The 27335-nt window shown below is 35.8% G+C and overlaps 1 long non-coding RNA gene across 2 annotated transcripts in view; it reads right to left on the bottom strand.

Moving 5' to 3' along the window:
• Positions 1-6682: 6682 nt before the first annotated feature.
• LOC116083364 overlaps positions 6683-27335 on the bottom strand; it is a 45347-nt gene continuing 24694 nt past the window's right edge. For both annotated transcript variants that reach the window (XR_004115689.1, XR_004115690.1), the window contains 2 exons: positions 7851-7970; positions 6683-6939 (listed from right to left, as the gene is read on the bottom strand). This is a non-coding gene — a long non-coding RNA (uncharacterized LOC116083364). The remainder of the gene's footprint in view (positions 6940-7850; positions 7971-27335) is intronic.

Here is a 27335-nt window from a genome sequence, read left to right as displayed (position 1 = left end):
GAACATGGTAGAGCATGTGTCCTTATTACATGTTGCAGTATCTTTTGGGTATATGCCCAGTAGTGGTAATGAAAATTCAATTACTTGCACAACATAATTTCAGTTTCTCACAAGAAACCTTCTTTCATTTCTTTTATTTTTACATAAACATATTTCTATATACAGTTTTCCAAAATTCATATATATATATATATATATATATATATATATATATATTTGGTAATTATGAAATTATACTGTCTGTCTGTTAGTTGGTAGGAAATATTTAAACTACACTATTCTTCCATATTGGAGTTAGTTATATGAAGGGTGGCAATTCAGTCCCAACATGCACATATCATGCACAGATGTGTAGGGCATAACATGTATTGTTTAGCTGTAGAGTATTTCATCTTTCCCAAGATCAGTGTACCATTTATTTTCAGTCCGTTTTCTTAGTAGCAGTCCTTTAGTGTAAACTGTTCACAGGGTTGGGTTTTTGTTGTTGGAATTTGTCATTCATACCTTGAAACTTTGCCATGGGCTGGTTGGTTTTGACCTAGAGTGGAGAATATCATTACGTGTGTTTCATAGCTTATTCTCAATTTTGTGTTTTTGTGCATCCTAACAATAGGTTTCCCAATCCACAGCTTAGAAAGATTCCTAGGAAAGATTTGAAGACCTTCTTATTCTACTTCTATTACATTTATGGTTCAACTATTGTTTTTCTTGCCACAGTAAACAAACTGTACTCATGATGGCTCTAAACTAGTCTTTTTTTAATAGATGTTTTGTTTGTTTGTTTGTTTGTTTGGTTTGTTTGGTTTTTTGTTTCTTTTTTTTTTTTTTTTTTTTTTTTTTTTTTTTTTTTTTTTTTTTGGTTTTTTGAGATAGGGTTTCTCTCTGTAGCCCTGGCTGTGCTGGTACTCACTCTGTAGACCAGGCTGGCCTCGAACTCGGAAATCCGCCTGCCTCTGCCTCCCAAGTGCTAGGATTAAAGGCATGCGCCAACACCGCCCTGCTCCAGATGTTTTCTTTATTTACAATATCTCTTTTCCCAGGTTACCCTCAAAAAAAAATGAAAATAAAATAAAATTAAGTTAAATTAAAAAGAAAACTAAAACAAACCCTTATTTCCTCCCCTCTCCTTCTGATGACTACCCTAACCCCCCGCTTACTGGCTCTGGCATTCGCCTACACTGCAGCATAGAACCTTCAGAGGGCCAAGGACCTCTCCTCCCATTGATGAACAACTTGGCCATCCTCTGCTATACATATGCTGCTGGAGCCTTGAGTCCCACTATGTGTACTCTGGTTGGAGTTTTAGTCCCTGGGAGCTCTGAGGGTACTAGTTAGTTCATATTTTTGTTCATCCTAAGGGGCTACAAACCCTACAGCTCCTTGTGTCCTTTCTCTAGCTCCTTCATTGAGGACCCTTTACTCAGTTCAATGGATGGCTTCGAGCCTCTACTTCTGTATTAGTTGGGTAATGTCAGAGCCTCTCAGGACACAGCTATATCAGGCTCCTGTCATCCAGCACTGCTGGCATCCACAATAGTGTCTATATTTGATGACTGAATATGGGAAGGATTCCCAGGTGGAGCAGTCTCTGAATTGTCCTTCCTTTAGTCTCTGCTTACTTTAGTCACTACAACTCCTTCCATGGGTATTTTGTTCCCCCTTTTAAGAAGGAATGAAGCATCCACACTTTGGTCTTAAGGCTATTACTCATAGATCATCTCAGGAAGACTGAAGCTATCCAATCAAGAAAACCTTGCTCAGACACAAGATTTATGGTTTTGTTTCCTCTTTATCCAAATCTAGCATTACTCCAGTTACACCAACTCATTTGTGTTAAGTATCAAATAATCAGTGTTCTTGTATCAAGGACTAGAGCTCAGGAAATGGTATATTTAGGTTAAAATTATGAATACTTGGCACCAATGTTCGCAGGTCATTTGTATCTTTCTGGTTCCTGCTATTGGCTTTACTTGTTGAGTATAATGCATTATATTTCTGTTCTTTCTATTACACATAAGAAGAAATCCTATATCATGTAAAAACTATAAGGCTGGGACAATGACTCTGAAGATAAAGGGCTTGCTGTACAAAGTATAAGGACTAAAGTTCATGTGTCAAAGCCTATGTTAGTTCTGATTGTACATTTTGGCTAGCTAACCAGACTGGTAAAAACAGTGAGTTGTAGGTTTAGCAAAAACCCTCCCATGAAAAATAAGTTGGAGAGCAATTGAGAAAGATACCCAATATCAACACTGATTCTCCATATGAACACACAAACACACCCATACACATATGAACATGCACCCATACATACACATATGTACACTACACCTCTGTATGCCAAAACATGCCTTTAACATTTGAAATATCTAATTTCTTATCCTAAGAAGAGAAGCTATATCAGAGCTACTCAGACATTAAATTGTCAGAAAATATGAAGGTAGAACAAGCATTACTGAGTATTTCTATTATGGAATGCTACTCGAGGAAACTAAAATTTCTAATGACAAACATGGGTGAAACTGTTCTTATATATTATGGACATAAATTCTACTGGTCTCTATAGTTTTAGAATGAGTCATGATTTTTCCTTCCTGACCCATAGCAGCTTCAATTCTGATTACAAAATATAAAACTTTCAGAAATTATTTGGTAGCTATGAATTTACATTATTGCAAACTGATATGAAGAAAGACTTTCTAATTATTAGGAGACATTTATGTGAAATTATTGTTGAAGTGTGAGGGTCATCCAGAGATTTTACATGTCTCAATTAATAAAATCCTTATTTTACCCTCAAATTCACAGAATCCCATAGTCTTTGACATGTTTCCTCCCATGTATGTTATAAATTTCAAACCTTTTCCATTTTGCATTGAGAGCTCAAATAAATTTCCTGAATGAAATAAAAGTTTAATAAACCATCTATGTTGTTTTTTATCAGTTGTTGAAATAAGACTTTAGGAGATGAATGCCATGAACCACACAATGCCTGGAGGTGTGGGGGGTGGGAAGGAACTAGAGACTGGCTAGTGCAGAGAACCCGTGTTAGAACCTACCATGACTGGCAGTGCAAAAAAATGATTCACAACGATATTCTGCTATACTCAATATCAGTGCCTTTTCCAGTTGTCTTCAGAGAACCTTCCGCTGGCAGCAGATGAGTGTGGGTACAGAGACCCATAGTCATTGGATGGAGAGTTTAAATTGAAAGTCTCCACCAGGTCTCTCTCCTCTGAGGTTGGGAAAACCCACAGACAAGGAAGAGAAAAGATTGTCAGAGTCAGGGGAGATAGAACACACCAAAACAACAACAACAAAAAAGTCATGGCCCACTGAATCAATTAATCAGGGTGCATATAAGCTCGCAGAGACTGAAGCAGCAAGCTTCAGGACCTCTGCACTGGGCCCTCTGCATGTACATTGTATCTGTTAACCTGGTGTTGGACTCCTAACAGTGAGAGTGTGTAGGTCTCTAAATCCTATTATAAATGCATCATAAATATTTCCATTTATACACATGTACATATAAGCCATATCAGAGAAAGGAAAAAGGGACAAAAATTAACTCTTATAACTCTATAATTTGAAGCTTTTAACATAATTACTTTATTCTCCCCTTCCTTTTGCTTTCTCCGTATCCTCCAATAAATTCCTCTTTTCTATCAAATTCATGGCTTCCTTTTTCAGTAACTGTTTTTTTTTTTTTTGCACAAATACAAAGATGTGTATTTTAAATGCAGTTTGATCCTGTGTCCCTTTAGCAGGGTTAATATTAGTAGAATCTAGGATCTCCATGGATTATTGAGCAGAATGTTCAATATAAGGCATTGCAATAATCTCTTGTGGTACATGGCTTAAGTCCCACTAGAAAGCTGTTAGTTATCCCATAACATGCATTTCACTAGTGCCACTAATGCACTAGCAAGGATGCTTTCACAGGCAGATCCTTACTGTAGTCCTCAGTGCTTACACATAGTTAACACTGCGGATAAATCTTCTCTCCCAGCATCTTGCTTAGCACCTTCTGTCACTATGCAATCTTGCCAGCAGAGATGATGTTTCTAAGATAGCACCAGCACACTTTCTCCATTTTCTAACACCCAAACTGTATGTGTTCTCAGCAAGACAGTCTTATCTTCAAGTTTCAGTGTGTAAACAAGAGAAATGACAATAGAGTGTACTGCCACTGTATCTTTGACACTTCTGTGCAGGCTTAGATTTTTCAAAACTTGCTTTTAATGAGGGTTCTTAAATGCTATAAACTCCCTTCTAGACCACCCCTACCAGAGGTAGTGGGAAGAAAAGGTTAGTAGAGCAAAGGAGGATGTGGATATGTTTAGAAATAGCTATTTGAAGCAAATCCAATCTGCTTTGTCAGAATATCTACAGTTCAGTTCACATGGATCAGCAGCAGTAGCTTGATCCCCTCACAAACACCATTCAGGAAACAGTAATGGCGGGTCGATCCAGAAGAAACCTCAAAACTCTGCTAATTAGCTGGAGTCCGAGGAAGTGGGAAGAAGCCATTGCACCACCACCAGAACTTCTTTGGTGGTGATACTCTCTGTGAAGTCATGACAAACGATAAGTAGTAAAGGATGATAAGGCATATCATACCCGACAGCATTATCCACTGTCTATTGAGCTATCTTGGTACCATTTCCATACATCGCATGTTCTCTCAAGCATTAGTTTTAGCAAAACATCACATGCCCTTTTTTTGTAGGCTGCTCCCAGAAATACACACAGCACATGTCTGTTCTCGGTAAAACACCTTCTTACGTGATGGCTTCAGCTAAAGCATCCTCTCATAAGAACATTTCCAGGAAAACATCACATGACACAAATGAGTCTCAAAAGAAACCTGAAATTTCTACCTCACTCCTGACTAATGACCCCCCAAGAATAGTATCCTATATCTGCCTCTGAATTTTCTGTTTGGTAAGTTACAACCTTTAGAAGGAGCATTGGGATAGTGCTCCTCTTAGAAGCTTTATGCTGTCATTTTGGGTTTTTTTTTTTTGGCACAGATTTGCTGATAATAAGTTTCTATTGTAGCTTTGACATGAAAACTGTTATATTGTTATATACATAAAACTAACACAACATTGTTTATTTCTGATATCAGTAATTTATGTTTCTCTCTACCTCCTACCTTCTTCAATTATACAGATTGGGATAAAAAGTAATGCAGAAGAATTATCCATCTTTACAGACCTCTTTTTTTGCTCCATGAACACTTCAGAAATATCTCTAATGCTGAGCTGTGTTCAGGTTTTATTTTTGTTTCAAGAAACGCCTTTTGCCTTCCTGGAATAGAAGGACTTCAATCACTTCTATGTAATGAACCTAACTAGATACTTCTCTCTGACATTTTTGTTCACTATCAACAAGCGTCTGAGATCATCAAGACCCTGTAGACATCCTTTGTCTTTGAATCTTCTTCGATGCCATTACTGATGCCATGTTAGAAAATTTACCATGAACCATTGGATTTCTAGTCTTACTTATAAGTTAAACTATGTGTTAATTGTATCAGAAATAGACAAAATTTACATAAATGAAACTATTTGAACATATTTTACTGAAACTCAAGATTATTGAGAAAAATGAAAAACAGTAGTTGGAATAAAACACATTTTAGAAGTTAATTTGTAATGAAATATTTTATTTGAAAAATTGTATCATTAATGAAATAAAATGTCTTTTCCTAACATGATGACTGAGTTCACAGAAAAAGTCTAGATAGGTGATTATGGGTTTGAAAATGATCTACTTTTTATCCTCACTAATACCAAATACAATTTTAAGAAAGAGTTAGCTCCCTTATTAGCAGTGCACTTTATAGAATGAAGAATCTACATAAACCAATGTAGAAATTAAAATAAAAAATCTTTCAAATCATTCTAAAGTTATTAGTCCAAAGATGCAAAGAGAACTTTTCTTCTAATAAAACTTGACATTTTTAATATTTTTCAACTGTCCTTTTGCAGGTTTAATTATTCATGGCCATCAGTAACTCAAAATATTAAATGTTTCCAGAGGTGAAATACTGATATTTTTTACATTTCATGGTAGTACCATGAAATCTTGTGACAATCTTTTCAAGTCTTCCTGGGGCAAGAAGAATCCCATTTGATGGCACTGTACCTTACCTGTTGGTTCATTAGTTGGTACCCACCTTGAGTTACAAGATCAATTGTCATGTACTGCCATTGGTGTATTCTTAAAATCATTAATTAAAGTTGCAATATTAGTAATGCTAGCAAGAAATTTAAATATACCAGAGAGGACTTAATATACCTAAAGTGATGATTAATAAGGAAATGTGTCACACATTGAGCTTAATGTGGCAATAAACATTGTAAATTATTGTCAGTGTCTTATACTTCTTATAAACAAAGCATCATTATGGGTGTATGTGGAAAATGTCTTTGAGTCAGTATTTTTCAGCTTCAGGAATATAGACAGAGTCTTGAAAAGTATGATTCACAGCTAAGAGGGAGCTTATATACCTCAGAATAGGATATTGGAATAGTGGGTTATTTAAGGTAATATGCTTGACATAGAGATGTATTTGTGAAACTGATGTGCAGACACAGCAAGTGGAAGCTGTATCACGAGGCAGATTTGAAATCAATAAAGCTCAGCATATAAGAGACACTCAGATAGCAAGTGATTAGCAACAATGAGGAAATTTAATCAGTCTATTTTCCACGGTATATGGCAAGAGTAAGGCTAGAACACTGGTGCATTGATGTGCATTTATAATACAATCAGTTCACTTCACTATAGGTCTGTCTTCAACGACACTGCAAATAAGAGATTGAGTCATAAGGTGGGAAATTTCTATCAGCTTCATTTGATATTTTTAACTTCTTTCTTTTCCTATTTTCACAGCTTCTTCCAAATGCACTTCAACAAGCATGAGAATTCCTGGAAGTGGATGATTGTATTGAGATCTTCAGAAAAGTACTTCTGAATTTTATGATTCACTTGTTTTCTAAAATGGGTTTTGGGGGGTCTAATGTCATGGTAATTTTACATATTTTAATAAAACTTTGAATTTCTTAAAAGTAATAGGACACATGGCAAGCAAAATGCAGTCATTTAGTTCAGTCTACAAAATGCTGAAAGAAGCATGCAATCCCAAGTTGAAAATGATAAAGTACTACCCACCTTTGACTGTAGCAGCAACCAAAGTCAGGGACAGAATAACAGACTTAAACTATTGTGTTCCTTAGTATAAAATTCAGGAGCTGAGCAAGAGTTCAGTGGCTAAAGGGTTTGCCATGCATGCATACAAAGCAGATCTCATATCCAGAGAATATACATGATAAGTGGCATGCTGGGCAGGAAAAACGGCCTACGAATTAACTTGATGCTTCTTAAGTGAGGACAGGGATACCCATAGCATGATGGCAAGCTAATAGATTCTAGACAAGTCACTTCTGGATTTAAGCAAAAGACCCTGTCTCAATGTATAGGACAGAAAATAATCAAAGAAGACACCCAATGTCAACCTCTGATCCTCATATTTATGAGCACACTGTGCACATGCACCACTATATGATTATACATATGTACACTCTTACATATAGGCAAACATACCTCCAAATATATATATATCTTTACATGTATATACACATATACACACAAAAATAAAAACATTATTTTAAATAATAATTTAGCTTTTCTGATGGTATGATTAAATACTAATTGTTCTCATTTGAATTTACTGCATAACATTCAGCTATAATTAGAATAACATCAAAGTTTCAGAAGCAGAGTGGCAGCTGAACTTCTTGTGAAAGAGTAGCATGCGCTTTCAGTAATTATTGCCTTACTTTGAGTCAGTTCTCACCACTCCACAAAGCACACTTTGAGGACCTGGATGGATGTTCGAGTTCCCATTTGATTTGTCTCTTCAGAGAAGTGGATGCACTCTGTGCTTCCAGACTCTTTCTCTAGAGAAATAACAGTATGCATAATTGAATGTGAGCAGGGATGGCCAGCAGGCCTTGTGAACTGAGTTTGAGTCCAAGGAGTCACATGGAGGAAGCAAAAAATAAGTTCATTCAAATTTCCCTGACCTTCACATCTGTGCCATGGCATATGTATGTGTGTACACACACACACAAACACACACATACACACACACACTCAGAATACATATACACACACTAAATAAATAAAATTTAATATTTCTAAACATGAATGCAACAATGACTCATGGGTTCTATATTTTACATACAGTGTGATACAATAATGTTCATAATGAAAATACTTTCAACCCTCACTCTCCTGTATAATCTCCCACAAGAAAGATGCAATTAAATATTCTGTTGCATTGTGGGACTCAGATGTCCATGTGGGGAGAGAATCTGCCTTTGGACTCCTTACACTATGGATCCAAGAATCTCTTGGTATTTTAAAATATGTTAGTTTATTCAAATTAATTCTATTTTGTTGTTCTGCAAATTTTGATATTTCTGCCTTCCTCTATGACCACAGGTTGTTTATAGTTACTTAGAGCTATACCTAAAAGAATAATTATAGTAGAACTATACATATTTAATCACAGCACAAGAGGAGACATGAAGGAAGGATATGTGGCTATCTAGCCTTTTGAAATAAGATATTTCTCATTTCTCTTAAAGAACATAAAACCTTGCAATTTTTATTTTATACATAGAAATGGTGAAACAGGTCAAATACTCAGATATTCATATTTCAGATACTTTAATATTTAAGTATTTTGAGTTAATGTGGAATCCATTTATCAAATAGCTTATTACTTTAAATAACCTCTTGTCATAATTTCTTTGATTATTTTGCAAATAATAATAATGTAAGTTGTTACATTTCTTTACTATTTGAAAATCCTGTCAGAATTGCTTTGATGTATCATCAAGGGTGCCGAATTTATCCTCCTCCTATTTAAAGCCATTCCCTGTCCTGTAGCAAGTTTAATGCATGGTTAAACAAAGTCATTCGGCACTGACATGATTGAACCTGCTCTTCAAATTGTTTAGGTTCCTGGTTTGTTTTCTTTTCCTGAAAATTGCAACACAAACCAATTTGGATAATTGAATATTCTCATTCTATTCTTCCTTTCTTCAATATATGAAAATGTTTGGTCATATACAAAGCAGATATAATGAGGTTTATACACTTACAATTCTTAGTTTTATAGCTAAGAGTTGTAGAAAGCATATTTTTGAATAGTTACTGGATTAATAATTGCTTGAAGATGAATAGTAATGAGTTGGCACCTAGTTAAGATTTAGTTTTCATAACGCAGAAAGATGGATTAATTAATTTGCTTTCAAAATTACTTTGTTTTATCACATACATATTTTATTTTGTTAGTTTTATTATTTTATACATATATTTATTTTATTTGAGTTTGTGAGTTTGTGTGAGTAGAAATGTAAGCTTGTGACAGCATGCATACAAAAATCAGAGACACCCTTGATAACTGACACTGACCCACAAAGTGTGGGTCCTGGGAATCAAACTCAGACTCCCAGGGTGGACAATTAAGTTTCTTTCCATACTGTATCATGTCACCAGCCCCAGACCTCTTTTTTCATCCATTTAATATTATCAATGAGGAATTCATCATCATACAATTTGAGAACTAAAAAAAAAAAAAAAAAAAACTAGAAAGCACATTTAAGTGTGTACAGTGTGCATGTCAAGAATACAACATGCTATTGGTGTGGGATGTTAATTCTAATATCTTCTCTCATTCAGTGATTGGACCTGCAACATGGCTCTTGATAAATGTGTATTTTTGTTTATTTACTAGGTATCTCAAATATTCAAGGAGATTTGTAATAACATTTTCCTTAATTTTTAAAATTGTTCTTTTTGTTTTGTGTGTGGGTGTGTGAATATGTGTGTGAGTATAAATGAATATATGTGCAGGTGTGTATGTGTGTGCACATGCATGTATGTACAGGTGTGTGCACATGCATGTATGTACAGGTGTGTGTACATGAATGTATGTGCATATGTGTGTGAACACATGAATGAATATGCAGGTATGAGTGCACATGAATGTATGTGCAGGTGTGTGGGCACATGAATGGGAGTTAGAGATGTTCATTTATCTTCTGCAATCATTCTTCACCATAGATTTTGAGACAGAGTCTCTCTCTGAACTGTGAATTCACAAATTTGGTATGATTAGGTATCAAGAAAGCCCCACAAATAGTCTTGAGTATAACTATTCCATCCTGGAATTTCAGGCAAATGCTGCTTCTGGCAAGTATTTACTGACTGTGACAACAGAGGCCCTCAATATGGATTTCACTGATTCATTTTTAAAATGAGGCATTTTTGAATAATATATCATTTCACATTGTAATACAAACTGCCATAGATGGGTTTTATAAAACTTAGAAATATGCCATTTCATGTTTTTTTTTCAAGGCTGTACTCTTTAGCACACTCTGGAGGAAGATATTATCTTACCTCCGTGTGCTGGAGAATTTAGTGTCAACTTGATGCAGCTAGAGTTATCTTAGAAGAGGGAAGCTCAATTAAGAAAATTCCTCCAAACGATCAGGTTGCAGGGAAGTGTGTAGAACATTTTCTTTATTAATGATTGATGGGATAGGGTCCAGGCTATTGTGACTCCACACCTGGACAGGTAGTAGTAAGTTCTATTAAAAAGCAGGTTGAGCAAGACATGGGAGCAAGCAAGGCAGCAACACCCCTCCAAGTCCTCTGCATCAGTTACTGCCATCAGGTCCATGCCCTGCTGAGTTCCAGCCCTAATTTCCTTGGATGATAAGCAGTTCTAAGGAAATGTAAGTCAAATAAACCATTTGTTTTCTAAGTTGCTTTAATCGTAGTCATTCACTGCAGCAATAGAAACCCTAGGGCATCCCTGATGCTTCTGATGATTTTGTAACTTGACTAACCATATTGTTTTATGTTTATCTCTACTCTCTAATCTCAGGGACATTTTCTTTGACCCAGGTAAATAGGGTATATAATTCTAATCTCTAATATCCAATCCTGTGATTATATTACCCACTATTCTTTACATGTCAGTGTTTTGCCTTTTTCAATTGTAAGACAACTTACTATTCCAAGAGGAAACATTCAGATCATTCAAAATTATTTTACTTTATGATCCTAAGCTACAGTAATTGGTATTATGCTTCAGTAAATATAAATTCACATTTTCTGAAGTGTGGGTAGAGATCATATATTTCATGGATCCACAAATCAATATTCTACAGTAGATAAAGTGTTTGACCTAAGATTTTCTCTTACATAAAAGTCATGACATATCACAAAATTCATATTTACTTCATTAAAGCTAGCTTGTGTTGTCAGTGCAAAGGTGTAATCACACATGGATGAACACACTCCCTCTCATGTTTGCACTGCTCACATGAAGGAATGAAGGGTGTGTGTTGTGGGTCAGCTTACTTCAAACATTACCTAACAGACATTAGCTAATTTCAAGTGATACCACAGTTTTATCAGAACCATTGAGGAGAAAATGGTCCATCAGCTGTCACTTGAAAAGTTAATCACATGGGTGCAAGAATTTCTTTAATGTTATGGTCTTATAAAACTCAAAATTCATAATTGAAAGGCTGTCCACTCTGGCATGAAATACTGGATGACAATTGAACATTTTTGTAGAGACACATAATTTGTAAATACAAGCATTCATTATTACAGACAGCCTTAGGGAACACATAAATTATATACTGACAGGTATGTAGATGCATGTTAGGGCTCAGTGCATTAGTACCATTGAGGTGTGTTATGCTTAAAAGTAAATAACCACATTTCATATGTATGATTTACATAATTTGAGTACTTCCCAATTTAAAATATACCTCTACATAGAAAATGTCTTTATGATTGCAATTTTCTTTCTTCATTAATAACTTTATTTTCTTCATGACTTCAACTGGGAACAGCATTTATCTGCATTGAAGACTACACATGTCTGCTTAACAAATGTTCATAGTTTACTATATGAATTAGAGAGCACTATATGTATAACCACTATATTAAGGCAAACTATTGGTGAAAAACTGATCCTGTTTATCAATTTTGTCAGAGAAATTTTGACTTCAGAAAGTATTAAGAATCTGTTTTAACTTGATTTTTTTTAACAATTGAGGGACAGCATTATTTGTCTTTTCTCCACTTATACAGCCTATATTCTGAAATGGGAATATTAATTATGTGAAAAGACAAACAAATATATATGTGTGTATATATATCTATACCATATATATATGTATATATATATGTATGTTGTATGTGTGTTTCTTGTGTGTATACATAGATACATCTATATATGTATATGTATATATAACACACATAAATTGCATTAGATGGCAACTGGACTTGTATGAAATAAAAAAATAAGTTATAGGAAGAGGTGCAAATGAGGCGTGTGATTTCAGATTTCAGCATCTTAGACTACATCAGCATAATTGAGCAGGTGCACTGGAGCAGAGGACAGAAAGACATTAATTGTGTATGAATATCTGGGGACTGCTGTTGTAAACAGCATCCTTGTGAAGGTCCCCAGGAAAAAGAATTGGCTTCATGTCCAAGAGAAACAGACAAAAGATCTCTAAATTTAGAACAGGGAGAGTAAGAACAAGGGTTCTTACCAACAGAGGTTTAACACATAATAAACTGGACAGACATGAGAGCTTCAAGCAACGAAAACTGCTGTTCCTTGTTTTGTAGGTTATACTATGAAGTTTGAAAGTGGACTGGGATAAGGGTGAGGGTACTAACATGTGAAAGCAACAACAATAGTATTTAAATTCTACAAGTGAAAGATATGGCTAACTTTGAGTAATAGTAATACTTGGATAATAATAATATTTGGATAATTAAATGAGCACTTTTAATATATTTAAGAGCATGATTGCTAATAAACTAATTACTACAGAGTCAGAACAATAACCACATGGTATTGATACAATCCAGACACATAGACCAATGGAATTAAAAAGAAGATTCAGTGAAAAGCCTACTTATGTAAAGTCATCTGATTCTCCACTAAGCAGCTAAAAATACATTAGAAGTAGATTATGTTTAACAAGTGGTACGAGGTACTCTGGCAAACCACATGTAGAATTATGAAACCAGTTGCCTGTATTACTTTGAACAACAATTTATCAACTAAATAACTTTAAAGAATTTAGTGATCTTTAATTTAAAGACCAAAACCTTAACTTAATAAAACATATAAGGAACACCTATCAACATAAAGGTAATAGGCCAAGAATTTCTGAGCAGAATGACAGTGGAACAGACTACTGGTGTTGCCTCTGATGGAAGGTTTTTGCTAGGCACAGAGAAGAAGCAAAATGAAGAGACAGCAAAGAGATCACAGCCATCTATGCATCAAGAAATGGAATAAGCAAATAGACTATGTAAGGAACTCAATAAACAAACAACAAGATATCAATGCAAACCATGAGCTGGTAACTGTGCTAAATAGACACTTTTTAAAATGAGGAACTATAAAAAGCCAACATCTTTATCCATCAGGAAAATGAATCAAAATGGCACTGAGGTTCCATCTTAACTCAATCAGAATGGTTGTCACTTAGAAAATAAGTAACAAATGTGACTGAAGAATCTGATCTGAAGCAACTTTTATATACTGTAAGTGTGAAGGTAAATGAGCTCACCCTTGATGAAAATCAACACATAACATGTAGGAAAAGGCAAAAACAGAATCACTATGCAAACTGGTTACAGAACTTCCAGGAATATTCTCAAATAAACAAAGTCATCATACAACAGAGATACCTCCTCACATAGGCACATTTATAATAGCTAACATACTGGATCAGAATAGGTCTGCATTGAAGGTTCAAAGGATAAAGAAAATGTGGTCCATATTTACAATAGCTCTACTCAACCATGCATCATGTAATCATGTAGTTAGCAGAAGAATGAAAGGGTAGTCAATGTCAAGTAAGTTGAGCCAGACACAAATATGAAAATCAGTTATTTCTTCTCATGTATATTGTAGGACATAAATGAAAATAAGGTATAGCTGTCCTCTGAGTGGCTCTGCCAGAACCTGACAAATACAGATGTTGACATACACAGCCAAACTTTGGACTGAGTGTGGGACCCCCAATGGAGAAGTTAGGGCAAGAACTGTAGGAGCTGAAGGGGTTTGCAACCTCACAGGAAGAACAACAGTCTCAACCAACCAGAACCCTCAGAGCTCCCAAGGACTAAACCAGCAACCAAGGAGTACACAGAGGGTACCCATGGCTCCAGCTGGATATGTAGCAGAGGATGGCCTTATCTGACATCACTGGAATGAGAACCCTTGGTCCTGTGGAGGCTTTATGATCCAGTATAGGAGAATGCTAGGGTGCTGAGGCAGGAGTGAGTGGGAGGGTTGGGGGAGCACACTCATAGAGACAAGGGGAGGTAGGAGAGGATAGGGGGCTTGTAGAGGGAAAGCTGGAAATGGTGATAAAATTTGAAATGTAAATAAAACAACCAATAAAAAATGTAAAAATATTTACAGTAGATATTTTTAAAAGAAAAGAATTTATACAGTATAAGTGATGAAAGGTTAATTACTATTTATGGATAAACAGGACAGAGATTGGAGTTAGTGTGTAATCAAAAGCATATGGTGAATGAATGGACACACAGGTAGGTTGATTGCACCTATTTTACACGTCTCTGTAGCTATAAATTTGCAAATTTAGGCAAATAGTATAACAATAAGTATAACATAATTAGTATAAGATACTTGCAATTATTATAACATACTTAATATCTAATTAGATATGTGAGTTTCTAAATATACTTCTAAATATATATCTAAATATACATGGATATATAGATATATATTTCATAAATATAAGTTAATTGTTTTAATTACCAAAAGATATTCAAATGTCTATGTCCATACACAAAGAAGCATGAACTCTTGCTCAGCATCCCAGTGTCACAGCTCCCTTCCTTCACATGTAATTCTATCATCCATCGTACCTGCAAATTTCAAAGGTCACTACTTATCCACCATACACTTCTCCTTTTGTATAAAACATAGTGCTCATTACAAGATAAATTATAAGTATGCAGCCCCGGTATCCGTGATTAACTTCTCTCTTTGTGTCCTTGATGAAATTTACGAAGAATAATTTTTCATCTACCACATAGAAAACTTTCAAAAGGTTTACATAAACCTAGATTTGTCTAAAGTACTTCTTAAAGTATGCAGCACACTGCTCGTGAATTATAAAGATTTATTATCTTTACAGTGGTAGTTGGGCTTAACATCATCTTCATAAATGTATAAGCTCTTTGAATAATAGGTTTTTAATTTTGTTTTCATTCTCTGCAGTTAAATAATTTTCATTCACATGAAAGATGAATTATGCCCATTAATTTTGAAAGAGTATCATTAAATGTTTGGAATGAAGGAGGCTATGTATATGATTATCAAGGTGAAATGAACAGAGAGTGATATACCAGGGACCTACAGAAAAACAAATACAACTGTGATACTAAAGAAACATAGCAATAAAATGACCCTTAACATTTTGCTATACTCATAGATCCCTGCCTTGCTTGGCCACCACCAGAGACTCTGTAAGAACAAACACAGAGACTGTAATATGACTGTGCAAAAAGCGAGTGACCTTGCAGCACTCATCTCTGAAAGGGATGTCTTCATCAAATCCTTCCTTGTAGTACTCAAGAAGCCTGTGGACGATGAAGCATAAGAGTGCAGGAGACAAAGGGAATGGAGGGCAAGAGTAAAGTAAAGCCTTTTAAACACAGGACTAAGGCATGTACGCATTCACAGAGGCTGCCTGACACCTTAGGCCCTGCCCGGATCTGCATCAGATGGCGTCCTAGAAGGGAAAGGAGGATTGGACTCATGCCTCAGTTCTAACCCAGAAGTTTTTTCCAATTGATAGACACTTGCAAATGAAAAATTAGTTTTCTCCAAGAGAGTCTCACTGGGGAAATAAACCACTTTTCAATGTAGGCCCTATGTTCAACAATAGATAGAGAATAAAATACTCATTGGCAATGGAGCATTTGGAGGTTCTTTGTCTCATAATGTTGTCAGGAAGATTGTTTTGTTTTGTTTTTTATCTCTTCTTTAAAAATTACTTTTACTAAAAATTAGTTAATCAATCACATCCCAAATGCTGTCCCCCTTCCTTCTGTGAATTCTATCTCACAGAGTCCCTTCCAAATCCTCCCTCCCCATCACCACTGAGAGGGTATTCCCTGGATATTCCCCCAGCCTGGCACATCAAGTGTCTGCAGGATTAGGTGCATCCTCTCTCACTGAGATAAGACAAGGCAGCTCTATGCTTCATATGTGCCTGAGGCTTAGGAGCTGCCAGTGTATGCTTTTTGGTTGTTGACTCAGTCTCTGAGAGCTCTCAGAGGTCCAAGTTAGTTGACATTGTTAGTCTTCCTGTGGGGTTTCCATCCCCTTTAGCTCCTTCAAACCTTCCCCCAACTCTTCCAAAAGGGTCCTCTGACCTCTGTTCATCCAGTGTTTGACTATGAGTATTTCCATGTTTTACTCAGTTGCTGGGTAGAGCCTCTCAGAGGATAATTATGCTAGGCTCCTGTCTACAAGCATAACGGAGTACCATGCACAGTGTCTGGAACTGGCGCCTGTGCATGGGATTGGTCTCAAGTTGGGTCAGTTATTGCGTGTCAGTTCCTTCAGTCTTTGCTCCATCTTTGTCCCTGCTTTTGCAAATTTTGGATACAAAGTTTTGTGGGCGGGTTGGTGTCCTTATTCATCTATGGGGGACCCTGCCTGGCTATAGGAGAAAGCCTTTTCAGGTTCCATGTCCCCACTGTTAGGCATCCCTGCTAAAGTCACCTATATTAACTCCTGGGACTCTCCTTCACTCATGTCTCAGGGACTGCCTAGGGATTCCTCATCCCCTAGGACCACCCTCCAACACCCAGCAACTGTGTATTTCCATCTATTTTCCTGGCTATCTGGGCCTCTCTCTTGTCTCTTCCCATACCTGATCCTGCCCCCATATTCTGTTCCCCATTCCATTTCCCACCTAAGTCCCTCCCTTCCTCTGCCTTGCTTGACTATTTTGTTCCTGTTCTAAGTGGAATTCAAGTATCTTTTCTTGGGCCTTCCTTTCTTTAACTCTGTGGAGTGTAGAATGGGTATCCTCTACTTTTGGCTAATATCCACTTATCAGTGAGTACATACCATTCATGTCATTTTAGGTCTGGGTTACCTCACTCCCAATGATATTTTCTACTTCCATCCACTTGTCTGCAAAATTTATATTCTATAGTTCATTTACATATGTATTAAAGATATGTACTCTATATTAGTTTTACATGATATATTTATATGTATACAGCATGTATACGAATATATCCATATACTTCCACCCCACTAAAATGTTCAAATAAGCCAGTAAGTGATGTCTGTGAGAATCAGGGGCCTTTATACTTTTTCTTACTTCCTTTTTTTCCCATTTGGTACCTTTCCCTACATATGCTGTTTTTACCATGCTTCTCAATTTAGTAGCCATGCAGCAGGTTATGGGATATGTATTAGATACTTTATATTATTTAGGAGTGAAAGTTAATTTCTTTACCTAGGGGGAGGAGGAAGCAATCAGAATGTAAGTCATCAGAATAGAAAAGTGTATGAAAGGGGATTGAATAAATGCCAGACTAGGCATGTTCAAGGCCCCTTTGTTAACTAAGCATGGAATCTTGATAGAGTATAGAATACTTTTTTCACACACACAATTTCTCAGTTATAAATCTTATTATAGGTAAGTTAACTATTTTTCCCCTGGGAAAATGCTAATGTTTTCCAAATGTACTTCAGGCAACCTTCTATGTTCCTGGTATTGTCCATTTCTCTGGAGTTTTGGCAAAATTTTACAATCAAGTTGTTGAATCCTACTATCCTCACTATGAGATTAATTTTTCTCATCACCTGGTCAATCTTTAAACAATCCTTCTGGTTATTTTCCAACATTTCCTTGTGACTTCAAAGTATAAAATAAATAGGACCTCATGAAATGGAAAAACTTCTGCTCAGCAAAAGATATCCTCACTTGGACAAAGCGACAACCTACAAGGATGGGAAAAGATGTTTAGAGCTCTGATAGATGGCTAATATTCAAAACGTATAACAAACTGAAGAAAGCCATAACAAAAGCAAAACAAGACAAACAGAAGAGTAGTAGTAATCAAGAAACAAATAACCTAATCAAAATGGAGTTCATATCTAAACAGGCAAGGGTATAGAGCAATATGGACACTCAAACATTGCGGCAGGAAGGTAACCTTGTACAACTACTATGGAAATCCATGTGATGGTTCCACAGGTCGATGAGAATCAATCTGCTTCAAAAGCTATACCACTCTTAAGCATATACTCAAAGGATGCTTTATTTTACTTGCCACAGAGATACTTGCTTAATAAAGTTCATTGGTGCTCTAGTTATAACAGCAAAAACCTAGATGTCCCTCAATATAAGAATTAATAAAGAAAATGTACATTTACACAATGGAAATTTACTCAGCCATTAAAAACATGAAATAAATGGAAGCCTAAAGAATGAGAAAGGGTTTCACCAGAGTCCCATCTGATAGAGGGATGTATAGATAGATAGATATAATGAACTCAAGAAACTAGACATCAACAAACAAAAAATTCCAAATAAAAATGGGGTATATATCTGAACAGAAAGTTCTCAAGAGAAGAATTTCAAATGTCCGAGGAAACACTTAAAGAAATGTTCAATATCCTTCAGGGCAGGGGGGGAGGCTGTGTGAAGGAGGTACTAGGAGGAGAGCAGGACAGTGATATTGGGATATAAAGTGAATTAATTAATATTAACGAAACATGATTATATCACTATAAGTTGTACATTGGAATATTGAGTAGAAATGATAGCTACATAGATATTTAGACCTGAGTGAAACTAATATCAGAAGTCAACTTGGAGGTGTATTATCTGTGACATTCCATGAGTAGTTGAGTTGTGGTTAAAATGACAAGAATCCAAACAAGGAGGCACACACTTGCAGATAGGAAAGCACACATGGAGCAAACCTCATGTTATTTTACAAACATCTCATGTTGACAGAGAATGAAGTTTGTGCACACTGGAAAATTTAGAAACTTTTTTGACAGCTTAGTCTCTTTAATATGAGCCACCTGTTTAAAAAGTAAATGAAATGATTCCTAATGATATTCTGATATACTCATATATTGATGCCTAGTCCAGTTATCATCCTAGAGGCTTTATCCAGCAATTCATACAACCACAAATGCTACTAACAAGCTGAGCAAATCCAGCATTTGCAAGAACAAGCTAGGAAGGTGCTGGAGGATGCTCGCAAACATGCTGACTTGCACCATGTAGCTTGTAATATGGTGAAAAAACCTGGCAACATTTACTATCTTTATCAAAGGGAACGTGGCCAGCTGTACTTTTCCATTATTTCTCCAGAGGAATGGGAAGCAGGCTGTCCCCATGACTTCTTTGGTGCCTACAAGGACATGTCGTGGACTCCATATGAAGACGTGGAGAAGCAAGATGTTACAATCAGCATGATGGACAAGCTACTGAGCCAGCCTGTAGCCTTGCCCCCATGCACTGAACCCACCTTCCAGGGACTGCCTCACTGAGTATGGCTCTGACTAGCAGCCCTCATGACAAAGGCCTGAATGCTACACACCTCCTGTCCACATTCTTTCCCTGGGGGAGGGGGGAGGGAGCACTATGGCTATTTGGGTGAATCATGAACTACTTGGAAGATTATCTTGATGAATGTAAAAAAAGAAACAAACAAAAAACAAAAACAGAGACCCACAACCAAACATGAGGTAGAACTGAGGAATTCTTCTGAAGGAGAGGCAAGATTACAGGAGCCAGAGGGGTCAAGGACACCACAATAAAACCCATAAAATCAACTAACCTGGATTAATAGGGTCTCTTGAGACTGAACTAAGAACCAGGAAGCCTGCATGAGTCTGCCATAGGTTCTCTGCATATATGTCATAGTTGTGTAGTTTAGGCATCTTTTGAAACTCCTAACAGTTGGAGCATGGGATGCTTTTGGGACCGATATCCTCCTACTTGATTGCCTGTTCCAGCTTTAATATGAAGGAATATGCCTAAGAAACTAAGGAGAGATTAATGAGGTGGGGATGGACTGAGTGGAGAGGAGGGAGGGGAATATTATATATGAGATATAAGATATGAAAGAATGAATTTTAAAATTTTCCTAAAAACGAAAGAAATATAAGTAAGCATTGTGGTACAGGAACTATGTAGATAAAATAAAACTATAAACAGAATGTATATGATTTCAGAGACCCAGCTGTCTATTCATCTCAGTCAATATGACAGACCTGAGTGTACTTATGCCAGAGCTGAGCTACAGGCTAAATACCACAGGTGAGCTCAGCCATCCCATATATGATAGAAGAGTCACTCAGGCAATTGTGATTTTATGAAATATGTAGTATCTCCTAATTAAGCTATCAATTTTAAGATTGATTAAAAAGCAAAGCATGTCATGTAGACAAAGCAAAATATGAAAAATTATGCAGTTAGTTATGACCATATTTGTTTTTTCTGAGGAAGAATATAATTACTATAAGAAAGCATATTTATCATTGAAATGTGTTCTAGTTAAGCTTCATAGCTATTCTATTCCTAATCTGGTAATATATAGCATCAAATGTTTCAAAGTATAAATGCTATGTTGACATATATATATGTATATACATATACATACATATATATATGTATATTATTCAGTTCAAATAATAAATGTTACTACAATGAAGAATAGGATAAGAACTGAGATTTGAAAATCACAATTGAATCTTATTTCTTCATTCTGGTGGAATTTTTTTATGTGGTTAGTTTGGAGGTTTTTTTGCTGCTATATGATTTTCAGCAGTTCATAAACTCAGCAATGGTGCTGGATTCCCCTCTCAGCTTCCTGTTGGGGTGACATTAGTGCTGATGCCTGTCCTGTTGGTGAGGTAGGTTCAGGAGCTGATGTGCAAGTGAATACAGAGTGGATGGTCTTGTCAGAAGGCTTCTAGGAAGAGATGAAGGCTGAAAAAATATGAAGGAAGGAATGCAAGCCTTTCACTTGTGAAAGAAAATAAGGAAAAAAGCAGGATGCATATTTGTAGGAGTTCAGATAAATCACAGTGTTACAGATTAGGGCAGTGTACAGGAGAATGAAGATGTGTATCAATTCCCACAATTACTTTCAAAGATGAAGGGTCAGTAATAGCCTGAATTAATCTGTCAAGAAGATGAATCATTAAAAGTCAAGGGAAATGTTACTCACCAGGTCTCTGTCATTGGTCATGGAAAATTGCTGTGGTGAATATTCTCTAGACTTATCTATGACAACTAAATTCTTGGAGGTTGTGTTTTCTTTCCTCTTCTATGTATTTAAGAGAAGCTACTATTATGGTACATCTATGATTACTGTAATCATCCATCACATACTTTAGGATGATCAAAAAGCATAAAATATAAAACAAAAATAACCAACATGGTATCAGTATTTGAAAATTCAAATTATTATGAAATCATTCATTACTGCAGGGTTTCACAGAATCATCCATCACCAAATTGATATTTTACAGTTATATTCAACTACAGACCATAGTTTTCACTAAGAACTGATAATCAGTGCTATTGTCCTATTTGGTTCTGATAAATGATCAAGTCATATTTTAAACAATAATGTCCATTTTGATGTTTCCAATTTTTAACATCAGTAAATTATTGTTTTTATCACTTCAAAATATTATAATGAATTAAAAAACTTGATTTATGACAAATATATATGTATGGCCTAGACTATGGAAAGTTACTACATCCTGATTCCTGTTCTTATTTGAGTAATACATTCTCAGTTAATTTTTTTGTGGGAGGTCATCTTTCTTAGCAAAAACTATGTATAGTTATGGAACATGGAAGTTAATGATATTTAAATCTATCTCATGGATTTATATTACATCCAGTTCTTATATCAATGCTACATTCTTAGCTGTTTACAGTGAACAGGGATTATAAAATATTTATTGTCTCAAAAGTATACATATCTTCTCATTCACTTTGTGTGACCTTGCACTTCTTTGGTTTTTCTTTTTAGCTACTTGAGTTGCAGTAAGGATGATTCAACTATTTTTAAAAATTCTTTTTAAATACATTAATTCATCCGATAACATTTGTAATGTAAGGAAAAATTTTGAATTTTGATTTGATATCTTGACTCATTGGAGATAAATATTTTTGTTGTATGTGTGTATATATAAGGTATGAGCAAATGAATCCTGAAGGAGCCATATATTCATGTTCTGGTAATAGGGAAGAATAAAACTAGAAACTCCTGGTCAATGTAATTTATGTCATAATTCTTTTTTATTTAAAAAGTATTTAAAGTTACAAGTGTGTGCTTTTTTGTCAGGATGAACATTTTCCCTCAAAACTGGAATCAGGTATTGTGAGTTGCCTGCTATGGGTCTGAGAAAGAAATTCAGTCCTCTGCAAGAGCAGTCAGTGCTCTAAACCACTGAGCCACCTTGGCAGTCTCCCAGTAAAATACCTTTCCAGCACATATTATAATGGAAACTTAGTTCTACAATAAGAGGACCTGCTACTTATTTAAGAATCAAGCAGCTCATTCATCTCCAACCCTCATCTTCCTTATTGCTGTCATTTGTTCCTTTGTTTTCAATATAATTTGACATCTACTTTCACTTTATATGTGTCTATATACATGGACATATGTGATTATGTAAAATCTTAGAACAAAAAAATGGGAGAAAACTGATATTTGCCTTTTTGAGACTGGCTAAATTCACTATCATCTGTTTTATGACTTTTCCTGCAAAAGGCATAAGTATACTACTTCACGTGGAAGGAAAAAATCTATTGTGTAAATATATCACACTTTTCTATTAAATTTGTTTCTGTTTGGGAATACATGTCAGTTTAATAATATAGATATTGAGAGTAAAGTTGCAAAAATCAATGATGTTTCAGAATCTGTGTAATATGTTAAAAACTATTTATAAATGTGCATAAAGTATTCTAATTCAATCTACTATATAACAACTTTAAAAGCATAAAGAAATGGTATTTTAGGCATAAAGATAATATCTTAAAATAAAATGTTAAAAAACTATATTTATCTTGCTTCTGGTTCCCTGGAATGCCTTTCTTATGCAAAAGACAGGGTTGTAAATGTGACCAAACCTCACATCTGTCTTCATACACTGTTCTCTCTCAGAAAAACAAAATACTAAAATAACTTAGTAAAAAGGAAGTTTTTATGAACTCTTTCCATTTGTCAGTTTCCTTTAAGAAAGCACTACTGTTTGTTGATCACATATAAATAATTTAGTATACATCATGACTTATGGATATCTAATCATGTGTATCCAGTGGATAGTAAGGTTCCTGAAATGACATGACATGACATTGTGACTATTTGTTTAAAAACTTATCATAAGTGGTTCTGGACACAAGATAGGACTGGTAATAACTGAAACTCCTGAAATTATACAGTATACTTCTGCTAAAATATCATCTTTTCTTATATGAATACATATAGATATTTTGTCAACAGAGCCTAGAAACAAATGGCTCTAAGATGCTCTTTACTCTATCCCTTTTTCTTCATTATCAGGATCATATTTAATTTACTGTATAGTGGGTTCTATGATACAGGTATGAAATTTAAAGACAAGAAGAAGAAGAAGAAGAAGGAGGAGGAGGAGGAGGAGGAGGAGGAGGAAGAGGAGAAGAAGAAGAAGAAGAAGAAGAAGAAGAAGAAGAAGAAGAAGAAGAAGAAGAAGAAGAAGAAGAAGAAGAAGAAGACAAATGTCTGAGAAAAAGTCAAGCAGGAAATAACATCTGTACAGCTCTCCATCTTCCTCTGAAGAAACTTCTGTCCTCTGAAAGTTCATTAAAGGTTATGAAGACACCTATATCTTCTCATTGGCATAGCATTTACTTAATTGCACCACAGATAGTATTTAACAGCATCCTCATTTATCCAACTTTAATTCCATTCCAAGAATGATATCATCAAGAGCCCTTTCTCTCCATTCATTTGTGGAAGTGATGCTTTTGATATGTCATATAATGTTTCCACAGCACATTTCAAGCTATGTTCATCATGAGTAGGCTAATGTTGGGAATCCTGGAGGTATTAAAACAAAGCAGTGTCATCATTAATAACTGTCAATTGCATAATATTAACATGCTCTATCTCTGGTAAGGCTGCCTTTCATCTCATCTCCTTAGGTAGTGTTTAGGGGTTATGCACAGTGTTCTGTAATTACCACAAACACTAAACACAGACACACAGAGACACACTCACACACATTTATATCCAAAACCTTCATTTACTACACATTTTAGGATTCACAATATGTAGGCCACACCTAAGGAAGTGTTAAACTCAGGAAGGATGAGTGTCTAATTAAATTTGAAATTATAATGTTTTATTAAATACTTTTTATTTTGAAATAGACAAGTAGATATTTATTTTATACTTTGGTGTTATTACAACACTTTATTTTGTTTTTCTAAAATAGTTGCATCTTGCCTGTTGGGAACTTTTCTAAACAGAAAGACCAAAAATCCACTATTTGTTCAGTACAGAGAACTGGTATCCCAGAAGCCCCAGTCTGGCACTGAAAAACCCAAAGATTCCTCAAGAGCAGCTGAATGATCTCCCCATCTGTGTTGAAATTCAAAGGAAGAGGCTTCACGTACCAGCAAAGGAATTGGTTTTTAAAGATGAATCTTTTGGGGTTGGTGTTATGGCTCAGCTGATAAAGGTTCTTGCCACCTAGTCTAATGAGTTAAATTTAATCTCCAGGATCCACAGAATGACAGGAGAGTATTACTAGTTACCTTCAGTTGTCCCATTACATCCATATGCATAGCATTGCTCACACCCACAACCACATACCTACATAATGAATATACAGTTATAATAAATTTATATACTATGTTTTCATCATTGACTCAAGTTTCCATGTTTGTTTCATCACTTTATCATGTGATACCTCTATGTTCATTTTGTGGAAATTTAAGTGCCAAGCTAAAATGACAATAAATGAAAACAAACACAAAGTTGAGTCTAGGTACTGGCTAACACACACATGCATACACACACACAATGAAATTTGGAATCAGCTGAATCAGGTGAAGATGCAACATTGTGGATCACAGACTAGAGTCAGAGCTTTAGCTGACCTCTGTTGATAAACACCATGCCAAACACATTGCAACATTGTTTCATGTAAAAGATATTGCATGTTATGGTATTGCACAGTATACTCTCAGAACTGTGCAATATTTCTGCAGTCAAATTTAATCCCCACAGAGTTGAAAAACTCCTGCATATGGCCCTTGAGTTCTCAGAGGCATAATTACATATTGGGAGGTAATTTATTTGGTTAAATACCTTTGCTCACAAATGTGCTAATTTTGTTGCTAAGCTTTAGAAGTGTTATATTATATGAACTATTACTGACACACTCTTACAGGTTGACTAATATATTCATTTCAATTAATTTTGCTTTTTTATTACAAATATAAACCAAATAATATTATGCTATATTAATCAGAGTCAGAGTCATAAATAAATTTAAATAGTATCACTTACTTCTTATAAACAGATTTTAGTAACAGAAATTTTATTATTCTTTCAATATGTATCTCACAACCTATAATTACATACCTAATTTATTTAATCTCATTTGACCAATAACTCTAAATTATCTCAGAATATAAAATGATGCTCATTCACTTAATATAAGAAAACTTACTGCTTGCATTGAGTAAATGGCTATTATACTATTGAAGTAAGATTGCCTAATAAACACTTATCTCTGGCTAACTAGGAAAGTTTCTTTGTGTGCTTGTAAAGATTACTCTATGGTTAAGGTTTCTTCATTCTCTTCCATAGAATTTCAGTTCATAGTACCTACCCATACAGGTGCCTTACAATGCCTGAAATTCCAGCTCTAGATTATCTGAAGTCTTCTTATAAGTACAAACACCCAATACACAAATGGCATACACTCTCAAGGACACACACACACATTATAATTATAGGACAAAAGAAAAGAATCCAGAACTAAGGCTTATTGTCACAAAGAAAGACAACATTTAATTTTTAATTTATTTTTATTTTATGAGACTTCCTTTTTTAAACTTTTTCCATTATATTATTTAATTTATTACATTCCCAGTTTTGCCCCCACTCCTGGTACCCTCTCCCAGAGTTTGTCACCCTTTCTCCCTTCTACTTTGCCTCTGAAAGAGTGCTCCTCCATCCACCCCACCCCACCAATTACCTACCATGGATTCCCCCTTCCTTGGGTATCAAGTCTATATAGGATTAGGCACATCCTCTCCCACTGAGAGCAGACAAGGCAGCCCTGTGGTGCAGTGGTCTGTTCGGGTAACTTAGGCTCAGTCAAGTAATTGGCTTTGAGCCCTGGAGCCTCAGTGGGCAGTTTCTGCTTGCAGGGGGTGGAAGGAGCTCAGCTATAACTCCTGAGTCTTTGGCTCCTGTTTCAGTCACAACCCCTCACAACTGCCCCCACAGGAGATGTGTGCTCTATTAGGCAGACAATGCCCGAAGCTCACAGCATTCTAGCTGGACCCTACCCCTAGTCACTTGACCACAGCCAGGCATGCCTCACCCCAAACACAGATAGCCATGCCCCATAAAATAAAAGGGGCAGTTTACCCCCTCCTCTCTCTCTTGCCCTCCTTCTCCCTCTCTTGCTCTTGCCCTCTTTCCTCTCTTGTCTTCTTCCTCTTTCCTGCTCTTTGTTCTCTTCTCTTGCCTTCTTGCTCTCTTGCTTTCTTTTCTTTCCTTTCTCTCTCTCTCCTCTTCTCTCCTTCCTCTCCTTTCCTTCTATCTACTTGACTGGCCTATTTTCTCTTTCCTATACTAAAATATCTCATTTATAAGAATATTGCCCCCTTTTCAACTAACACACCACTCAAGCTGCAGGCCAGTAGCAGCAGGAGATAGAGCCTCAGCCACTGGCTGCAGCAGTGAGCCGACCATGGTACAACACAGTCCTATGCTCCATATGTAGCCACAAACTATCCCATATACATTCTTTGGTTGGTGGCTTAAACTCTGGGAACTTTGAAAGGTACAGGTTGGTTGATACTCTTGTTCTTCTTATGGGGTTGCCATCCCCTTCAGCTCCTTCAATCTTTCCCTAACTCTTCCAAAAGAGTACC

The sequence above is a fragment of the Mastomys coucha genome, unplaced genomic scaffold, assembly GCF_008632895.1.
Source record: "Mastomys coucha isolate ucsf_1 unplaced genomic scaffold, UCSF_Mcou_1 pScaffold8, whole genome shotgun sequence".
Taxonomy (NCBI): Eukaryota; Metazoa; Chordata; class Mammalia; order Rodentia; family Muridae; genus Mastomys; species Mastomys coucha.
Note: the sequence above shows the minus strand (reverse complement) of the source record. Positions and strands in the feature narration are given on the sequence as shown.